Source organism: Anas acuta, unplaced genomic scaffold, assembly GCF_963932015.1.
Source record: "Anas acuta unplaced genomic scaffold, bAnaAcu1.1 SCAFFOLD_208, whole genome shotgun sequence".
In the NCBI taxonomy this organism is placed as follows: Eukaryota; Metazoa; Chordata; class Aves; order Anseriformes; family Anatidae; genus Anas; species Anas acuta.
The window spans coordinates 28,132-38,426 of NW_027076334.1; the positions used below are offsets into that span (position 1 = coordinate 28,132).

Consider the following 10,295-nt stretch of genomic DNA (forward strand, 5'->3'; position numbering starts at 1 on the left):
AGCACTAAGGAAAACTAATCTTGAGTGTTCCCAATAATGCATCTTAGAACAATATCCTTAGAACAACATTCTCCTCCTCCTCTGAGCCACTTGTATTTTGAAGACCAGCCCTATCCAGAGAGAACTGCTACACAGAAATGCTACTTTACTTTAGTACTTTTTCAGACTGCATTTCAAATTCCTGCTCCTGGCAGTGGTTCTATTCTAATTGTACGGAACGGTTCACAGAAGCAGCTAAAAACCTTGACAAGGCACAAGTAGAAAAGAAACACACACCTAGAGCCAGATTTCTGATAGTGGCTGTCAGAAGAGCTTCAGCACTCAAGCAAGAGGCATCAGTTCTTTGTTTTCGTTTCAATTAGTTTTTAGGGATGGATGAAAGCAGTCCAAGTTCATGGAAAGGAAGGAGGAGAAAGCATATTTAATATCTAGCTGTTACCTCTCTCAGTACTGGTCTGTTTCGGAGGTAATCCCAGCCTGTCCTTCAGAGACTTGGCAACTTGAACTGCAAAACAGTTCAATTCAAGAACAAATTAGGGAGGCTGCAGAATGTCAACTTCAGGTTCACATTGCAAAACAAGACAGGAAAGGGAACTTTGAATCCCAGTGATTACCACCTCAGCCAACATGCAAAAAGAAACATCACTGGAAAAGGACAAACAGAAAGACTAAATACAAAACCCAGGAATCCAATCTAGATGCCTGTTTAGTACCTGGATCTCTCTTGGGTGCTTTGTCAGCATTTCCCGGAGCCTCTACCTTCTTCCCCAGCCTTTCAGCAAGGTGGCGCTTCACTGGAAGGGTGCTTACATCGTCTTCAGAGAAAACAAGGAATATTGTAAGAACTTTTCTTTGCAGGAAGCTTTGAGAACAGTCAACAATAAGCTTCTATTTTTCAAGCATATTTTCATAGTATTGCCTTTCAGCTGATAAATGATTTTTTTTTTTTGGCCATTTCTGCAGTCAACACAGATCTCCACTGCAACGTATTTTCCTTTCATACATCAAAAATACTCTTTAATGCAGTCATATATAGAAGGCAGCACCTACGTAACAGCTCATAAAAAGTTCTTACCCGTGGAGGCTTTCTGTTTTCCTTGTCTAGCAGCAAGATCTAGTCGAACCACAGGTTACTCCCCTAAAACAAAAGGGATTTTTTTTTTCTATTTCACAGAAACCAGTAGCCAACAGAAATATTATCCTGTTAGCCCATCTCCACCATGTCAGACACTGTTTTGACAGCTAAACCACATAAACTCATATTTTAACTATAATTAACATAGAAAAAAAAATATTAATAGTCTCAGTGCTTGCTTCAAATTCCAGCTGAGATAGTAGAGAGTGAATCTGAGTCTGCTTGACAGCTATACTTTGTGCAGAACAAAGCTGCATAAGCAAGCAGAATATTATTAGGTACAAATGCTGAGAAATAGTCCTTTCTAAGGTGAATGTCTACGAGTAAAAGTACTTCCACACTTTTTTCCCTTTCAAAGGCATTTGCACAGCTCTAAACAATGTATACACAAGCTCCTGTCATACTGTGTCCACACCTGCCACTGTCAGCCTCTTTAATGCTTCAGAAATTGCTTCTTATATAGCACTGTCTTCTACAGCTCTTTCTTCTCCTTACTCTTCTGTTTTTCAGTTACCCCCCTATTTGCATACTGACACTTTTTTTTTTCTCCTGCCACTGCACTTAACCTGAGCACCAAATCTTGCCAGTACAACCAGGGACTTTAAGCATAAAAGCACGTTTTGAACAGAAGGCAGCACCAGAAGGCTAACATGGGTGAATTGTTTTAATTATTGCTTAACCCTCCAGTTTGGGAGTAATGAAATCAAAACAAAAGCATTCACTATTACCTTTCCTGGAAGACAGTGTCACAGTTCTCACCACTGTCCGGACGTTTTCCTTTTCTGGAGCAGGAAAAATCATAGAATCAACGGGACGAAGAGAAGATCTTGAAGAACCTTCTGTTCAGAGCAACCAAAACATAAGGAAGTTTACCCAACATAAAAAACTATCACAAAAAAACAAAAAACTTTAAATTATTTGTTACTGTCCAAAATACAGCAAGCAGAGCATGTAAATAAGAGAGGTGACTAATTTGCCTCTGGTTGCCCTTTGAACTCCCATTTAGAATACCATCAATCAGGTTGCTTGATGCCCCCAGCTAAAAATGGAAGTCTGTCCCTCAAGCAGCTCCCAGGCACCATCACCTGCCGTGAACAGGATAAGAAAGTAGGGAATATTAACTCACCACCGTGTCTCTTATTTTTTTCCTTCATCTTCTGAGATTTGATTTCCTCAAGTGTTTTTATTCCAAAATTCAGATTGCCCTCTGAAAACAGGAAACAGTTCATGAGACTGGCTTAGAGGCACTAACTGAGGGACCACAGCTCCTCAGGCTTCTTAGCGCTCAGCAACTTTCTGAAGTATTTAGAATAAAGCCTGGCAACACTCCTCACAAGTGAAAGAGCCCTAGAACCAAGGGCATTTTGCCCCCCCTATCATCCTTCAGGCTTAAAAATGTAGTTTTAATTTTAATCCATTTACACGATATTAGATCCCTCTATCGTTAGATATGGTTTATCAACAGTGGTTGCAAGGCTGCACGTGCAGCCATTTCAACTCCACGCTGTGGCCCTGTTTTGTTCTCCAAAAGTAAAGAAAAGGAGTTCACCTTTCTGACCCAATGGGCACGTGATGGTATGAATGGCAGAAATGAGATCATGGAAATAACCGAGTCCATTCAGCACCCCTACATTTTGTTGTGTTTTTACACCACACTGCTTTTGAGTTAACTGTCAAGTTCTTCTGATTTATCCTACTAAGGTGCTGGAATACCTTGTTTAGTAATAGTAGAACTGCCTTTGCGAGTGGAAATCACCCGTAATCCATTTTTGCCTTCCGCAGCTGGTTGCTGGACGGGAGTTCTAGTTTCTTCTCCTTCCTCAGAAAGCTGGTCTGAAGGGGAAAAATCTATTCAGTTATGCATAGACCAGATTGTTCATGATTACATAGCTCATGCAGTGACACTTCAGCCCATGCTTCATATAAAAAACTTTGTTGCTCTTTTGTTTTGTTTTGTTTTTTAAAGAGCTACACTGACCTGATAAACTCCTAAGTAGAATACACTAGGACAAAACATCTAGGACTCTAGATTCTCTCTGCAGCTTTAACTACTACACAACACATTGCTCTTCAGACAGAAAAAAGAAATTTCCTTCCTAGTTTCACACAGAACTTTACACAACAGACCAGCTAAAGCCAGGAGTGGTTCCAAGCTTTCCTCCAACGTTTCAGGTTCTGTCCACTGACTGCCGGACAAAGCCACCAGTGACCTGGCCACTCTGCCTGCCCTATTGCTAGTCAGACCTCAGGTCATCTGTGATTTCTACATTCATTTACAGCACAGATTCCTTCAAGAACCAAAGATTTAACACATTCATTTACAGCACAAATTCCTTCCAAGAACCATAACATGCTCACCATCATCATCTTCATCATCATCTGCAGCATTGATTACAACTGGAGGGTGTGTAGGGCTTGGGACATTTTCAGAGTTTTCCACTTTCATCACCCCCTTAGCTGTGGAGAGGGATTTGACTGGACAGAAAGTTTGTTTTGCTGCAGTGACATCTGAGCCACTTTCAAATCATCGTCCGCGGACTCAGGCGGACTTGGCAGTGTAGCTAGAGGAAGAGGAGGATCATCGGTAATATGGCAGTTTAAAACTTTGACCACAATGCAAAGAGATGGTAGGAAAGGAAGATAACCCGCACAGACAACGAATTCAGCATCTTCTTTTGCCCACTCCATCCCTGTTTACACCGGGAACAATGACTTCCCTTCAAACAACAACACATCTCCCTACCACCCAGCAAAAGATGAAACAACAGGAAGCAAACTGCAAGGCAAACATCACACAAAGCAAAGAGAAGCTGAGCACGAAAGCAGAAAACAAACACCAGCAGTACACTCGGTTTAACTGACCACCTATGACTGCAGACCTTTTCCTGCACTCACAAATGAACAGTTACCTGATGCCCCCTACAGGATTGGCACCCACTAAGTAATACTCCAAATTAATTCTTCAGCGCTTAAAGAAAAAGGACCTAAACTCACTCTTGCTTGGTGGGAAGAATTGTCCATCGATGTAACGTCCCTTTGCATGATGAAAAGCACAGTTGGCTTTATGACAGCCTCCCGGCTGCTTCTCCCAGTAGCAAGGAATCTCACTGCACTTTTTCTGAAGACAGAAAGAAAGAAAAGCTTGTGATAACATGCACCTGAGGCTTGCAAAGAGATGCACAGCTCCAGATCACGACAGCTGTCACAACACAGTGCTGAAACATCATTCCAAAGGTCAGTTTCTCAGTTAAGTGGAGTATTTCTGGGCATATTCACAAAGTTTGCATAAGCTGCAACCACTATGCACATTTAGATTTGTCATCATTCAGTTTGAGAAGACAGGCACTCTCAGACATCAGTTGAGGGTGGGTTAAACTAATACACCTAGGATTATACTAGGATTATTCAGAGGGAAAAAGAACATCCGAAATTGCCTAGGTTAACCCTGTCTAGAACTACTTCTTGGAGACTTAGTTCTTCTGCACCTTTAACTTTCCCCACTTCCTACCCCAGGCAGCTAGAACAGCATTATCGGAAGGACTGTGGCTCAGAAGAGACCCGATAGTTCATTATCAAGCCTGCTCCCATGAGGATAGAACAGCCTGTTTATTACCCCCCTGCTCCAGCAGGTTTTAGCAGTCTATTTAACAGCTATTCTGCATCTGTTGAGAAAACTGTCAGCATCTAATAAAAAATATATATATATATATCTTGCTAAGACACACCTAAGGCATTGATTTTATTTTCCTCTGCTTCCTCCCACCCCCTCTCTTGGTAACAGAAACCAGTATGATTTTGAAGCAAACAAATCTATCCTGCAAAAGCACAATCAGTACACCTACGGCACTGAAAAATGCTTTTGTTGATTGATTTTGAGAACACATCGTTAGGCACTCACGTCAATTTCCATGTGTCTGAATCGGCAGACATTCCTGAAACAACGACCCTCCTGCCACAGCTTGCAGACCGTCTCATTGCCCAGAGCAGCTTCGCAGTGGCGGTAGGCACATTTGTCTCCCTGGAACCAAAAGGAAACCAACAAGGAAAATATAGTACATCCTCAAAAATGGCCATGCTGCTGCCTAATGTTGCTACAACTGAATTCAGAATCTATCTGGTTCTCAAGTTAACCAAAGACCAGTGTGCTTCCTCCTCCTAATCTACTCCTTCCTGAAAAAAATGGGGAAAAAAAGCAAAGCAAAGGAAAGCCAGCCATACCTTGGTACAGGTAGAATAGAAATAGAAGTAGCAATCGTCTCCTTCTTTAGACATGCCGACGAGTTCTGCTAACAAGCTCGGCTTCTCTCCACAGGGCCTTCCTCTGCTCTTGGAGAGAGCTGTCTTCACCCTTGCTTGGGCTGAAAGTCTTCTACTGGCTTGTGATCAGTGAAATCTTCTTTTGAAAAGTAACCCTAAAGAAAGTAACAAGTGAAAAATAATGAGGAACGAACAGTTTTCCAGCTTTCTTCAGTTCATCAAATCAAGTTATCAGTCTCTCAAAGAGAGCAAAGCCTTTTTCCCAAATTCTGGAAATGCACACCAACAAGTGTCATAAGCTTTGCCTTTGCTGAAGGAAGATGAATAGTACCAAGAAAATCTGTCTAGTTTGTTTTACAGGCTTGTCTTTCTCAGTATGGAACAAACTGACCTCCCTGGTCTAACTTTGCAGTTGGCTATTCTGCCTTTGTCCTGGAGAGAAGAGCAAGAAAGGAACAAATCTATTTTTGCACTCCAAAAACGCGTTAGAGGAGGATTATCACACCCACCTAAGGGTACTTCCTTGTTTGTTTATAAAGCACCAAGTATTTCTCTTGGACAGTCTCTGTTGCTGGTCTGTTTTGTGCCTTCCATTTACAATAAAGATATTAAGATGCTTACCCCTTGTTTTTTGTTTTTTTTTTGTTTTTTTTTTTTTTTTTCTAACGAACAGTGGAAGTGGAGAGTCGGATGACAAGCAAGAACAAACACTAGAAACTCCTTGTTCTGCCCCTGCTTTTTAATCACCCAGCATCACCCCGGCTGCAAAACAGCCTCTGCTGATTTACCTGCTTGTTAAAGCACCCCACAGGCTGCAAGTGCGGTGTGCTAAGTGTCAAGTTCTATTTCACGGTGCACAGGTAACCATTCATCTTCCCACAGTCGAAGCACAGAACAGCCTCTTGCTAACAGAACTCATCCCTGCTGCTGCAAGAAACCTCATGGCCTGCAGGAAAACCTCAAGCTAAGAGTTCCAAAGCAAAAGCAGAAAACGCATGATTTGTACTCTTTATATTGGAGTGAATTCTAGCTGCTAAACGCTGCCTACATCTGAGGGCACGTGCTGAGGCTGGGGGGAAGGACACTCAACACCCACTGACAGCAGGAGTGCAAAGATGCCAGCCAAGAAGGCAAAGGTTAGAGCTGAAAGCTGCCTCAGCTTCCTCCAGCAGCCAGCTGGGGGTCACCTTTCACCACGCGCTCTGAGACTCTGAGCCCTGAATTGGCAACATGACTATTTTTTTCCACTATTAAGCTTTTCATCAGTGCTTTTGGTTTGTTTGTGGGTATTTTTGTTTGCTTTTTTTGTCTTAGTTTCTAATTTTTGTGGAGCAGTGACTTTAGCTGGAAAGAAGGGAGAAGCCAAGTATTTCTCAGTGAAGACGATAACAATTCTGTCTCTGTATTTGTAGAAAGAGACTGTTTGGCAGGTACAGGATACTTCACTGAGACTGTATTCTAGATAAACAGAAAACCTGACTGAAGAAATCTGTGTCCTTCCAGATTCCTGGGCATTTCAAGCGGTGACTCCTGAACGTTCTTGGGAAGAAGACCAACAACAGATAAGTGATGAGAACACTGTACAAGTCCCTACGGAGACAGACTACATAGTTATTGTGGATCGCTATGAGCTCAAAGTATGTCTAATTTCAGCTTTTTTTTAATGCTCAAATAGGACATATTCCTGCGTCATGTAAAATTGCAAATTAAGCCCATTGTTAACCAATGCCAATTAAAACAATTAATTGGAAGGACATACAGATAGTGAAATAATTCAGCCTGTAATGCACTGTGACTGTTTAGTTTCCACACCTCATGGAGATTTCTGTAGGCTACCATTTGCTTCTGGTCATCTGTAGTTTAGGAGACAGATTCTTTGCCTAATTTTTAAGACAAAAGGCCTTGCTGAATTTTAAAATACCACACTGACAACCTGCTAGTACTATTATGGATATCATTTTAATGATTCATAATTCTTATGATGGGTTTGAGGGCTTTTATTTGGGGATTTTTTTTTCATGCTTTGATGTATTAAGAACCTGAAAAGGATCTTTATTTCTTGCAGTGATGATATTAAACCTGAAGTTAGCAGGTTTACGTAAACTAGCTAGCCATGGAGAAGTGACTACTTTTCTGAAATTCCTTGAAAGTGCAGTATTAGAATTTCTTATATTGTGTGTGTGTGTGTGTATATATATATATATATATATATATATATATACATGAAGGAGGCAGAGTTTGCTGATAAGATGATAAGCAGCATTATTTCCAGGGGGCAGTAGTATTTCCATTTGGTATGGCTGCTCCCTAAAGCTACATGCTTGCAGGCTCACACAGGTAATGGACAGCTGTGGCAGTGGAAGAAGGTGCTGCCACTAGCTTGTCACTGTTGCTGTGCCAGAGATTATCATCTCTGCATCTTTGGTAATAGAAATGACTGTGTGAGAGAGAGGTGATTGCTACAAGCAGTCGCTTTGCTATTTACCCACCTCTGAATTTAAAGGTAGGATTGAGCAAACTAATCCACCTTTGCTCTGGGCGTTTGAGCAATCTGTTCTGCCAGCAGAGTTGTAGGCATGGCACACGTGGGTAAAGGTAATCACCTAAGGGTGCTTCCTTTTCCAGCTGGCACAGCTGTATCTACAAGATCTGCAGCCTTTTTACAGTGCCCCGCGCTGCTGCAACGCTTCTCTAATGAAATGCAACAGTGGCTTTGCTGTGGCAGCAGCTGTCCTACAAAGAGGATCGTGTCATTCCCTGCTGCTTTGGGAGCAGTCGACTTGCAATTACAACCATTGATGTGATAGATTGGTTAGTAGTAAAAGATTGTCCGAAATTTCAGCCTTTCCTTTCTCTGAAATATGAAAAATTAACTCATTTTCCCTGCTGAAATCTCATGGGATATTTAATCTGTTCTCTGAAGTGTCACATTTTATTTAATAGCGTAAGAAAAAGTAGGCTCTCACTTGTATTGTTACTGTTCAACCTCCGAAAACATATAGAGCGTATTCAAAGGATCTGGTACTATTCTAAAGTTGTTGTTTTGCTCCATTGTTGTCTTCAGAAATTGTTATGCTTTGTCACTGAGATAACGAAGGGATTTGACATTTATCACCTGGAAAAAGTATATGGCGTCATTAATCAGTGTATTTACAACCAGAGAGAAGACTACGACAAAACCGATTTGGTGGAGGTAATTTTTGTTTTGAATTCTAGCACTTTCTGTCACTGTTACGCAGTATTTGTGTGTTCTGGGGTATCGTGGTTGTTTAGCATTGCTCTTCACTGCTTAGCTGTCTGTGCACAGACAACAACAGTACGACTTCTCCCTTTCAGTCTGGAAGACGTTTATCCACCTTGCAAAACAATTGTTATATTTGGCATAACTGTTGGCAGTTTCTGCAGGAAAAAGCTTGAACTTGAAGACAATGGGTCCACCCACACAGCCCTTTCAAAGCAGTTAACCTTAGTCTGTCAGTAGTTTTCCTTGGGAACCATTTTGGGAGCGGGAGGACTACGAAGGGAAGGTGCTTTTCTAAGTCTTTCACTCGCTCTCTCCCTCTACAGCCAGTCATGCACGGTGATAGCAGTTGTTCCATCCTTGGAGAGAAATTTAAGTATATAACAAGAGTTTGAGACTTCTCTCTAGTCACACTCTAATCTCTTTTTAACTAATGCGCTTGAGCATCTGTAATTGGGGAGATTTCTGCCTGTGCCAGTTTTACACTGAGTCAAATTCTCTGGTCTCTTCCTGTAAAAGATGATTTCGGAGTTGTCCGAACTCCTCAGAAATCTGTGTGAGGCATCCATGGTCCAAGTCAGGTGTTCCCAGTATACGCTTGGATATTCACTCTTCACATTGAAGATCCTTGAACCCATTTATCTTAGAGTTGCTTGTGCTTGAGAACAGATGAAATTTGTTGTGCCGATCAGTCTGCCTCGAAAAGAGAGTGCCTCTTTTTTTTAGGCACTGGTCATCTCGATCTCTTCTTCCACATCTGATAAAGAGTTAGAACGGACACTCTGTTCTGCCTGTGAGAGGATTATTTAGATTCAGGGAGGCTGCTCCTGAAAAAAAAAATGAGATCTTTTAGCTCGAGAAGGGATTTATTTATGTTATCTCATGGCCTGTGAACTTTTGTAACTTAACATTTAATTTAAGTGTTAAAAGTTAAGTAGCTTTCTTGGTTTTCTATTTCTTCCTTTAGCTTAGGCAAACAAATCTCTCCTATTCAGAGTGCACTGTACAAGTTAGTCAGGAGCGTGCTCTACTGTATGGAGAGAGAGAGAACTTAAGGAGTAATTATTCAAAGTCCAGAAATTAACTTGAGCTTGTTGTGGCTTCTCAGCAACTGTTTCTTCCTTCTAATTGTTGTGAAACCACTGCTGAGAGAGATCCATATAGTTTATATCCTCCTCTCTATTTTGGATGTATAAGGATGCCTCTGAAGCTAGACGGGGTAATAGGCCGTTGTGATGGTGGTAGCACACTGTTTGCTAAATATTACTAACCATGTATTACAAATTATTTATTTTTATAGTAATAGAAAGTGTTCTTAAGTTTTCATTTGTGCTTACTGCTATTTTAGTAATAGGTAGTAATGGTAATAGAAGGATGGTTGGACTAGATGATCTTGTGGGTCCTTTCCAACCTTGTGTTTCTATGATTCTTTCATGAGGAAGCTGTAGACCGCGATGAGGTCTCCCCTCAGCCTGCTTCTTTCCAGGCCGCACGGGCCCAGTGCCCTCAGCCGCTCCTCATATGTCTTCCCCTCAAGGCCCTTCACCATCTTCGTAGCTCTTCTCTGGACACTCTCCAACAGTTTAATGTTCTTTTTGTACTGTGGTGCCCAGAACTGCACACAGTGCTCGAGGTGAGGCCGCACAGCGCGGAGCAGTGCAG

General features: G+C 41.6%; 1 long non-coding RNA gene and 1 pseudogene across 1 annotated transcript; one reads left to right on the forward strand and one right to left on the reverse strand.

The window, feature by feature from the left end:
• Nucleotides 1–15: 15 nt before the first annotated feature.
• LOC137849308 (zinc finger CCCH domain-containing protein 11A-like) lies at nt 16–6,539 on the reverse strand (annotated as a pseudogene).
• Nucleotides 6,540–6,671: 132 nt separating this feature from the next.
• Nucleotides 6,672–9,156, forward strand: LOC137849311 (uncharacterized). The gene is made up of 2 exons (XR_011091851.1): nt 6,672–6,883; nt 7,628–9,156. It is a non-coding gene; the product is annotated as an uncharacterized lncRNA (long non-coding RNA).
• Nucleotides 9,157–10,295: the final 1,139 nt, after the last annotated feature.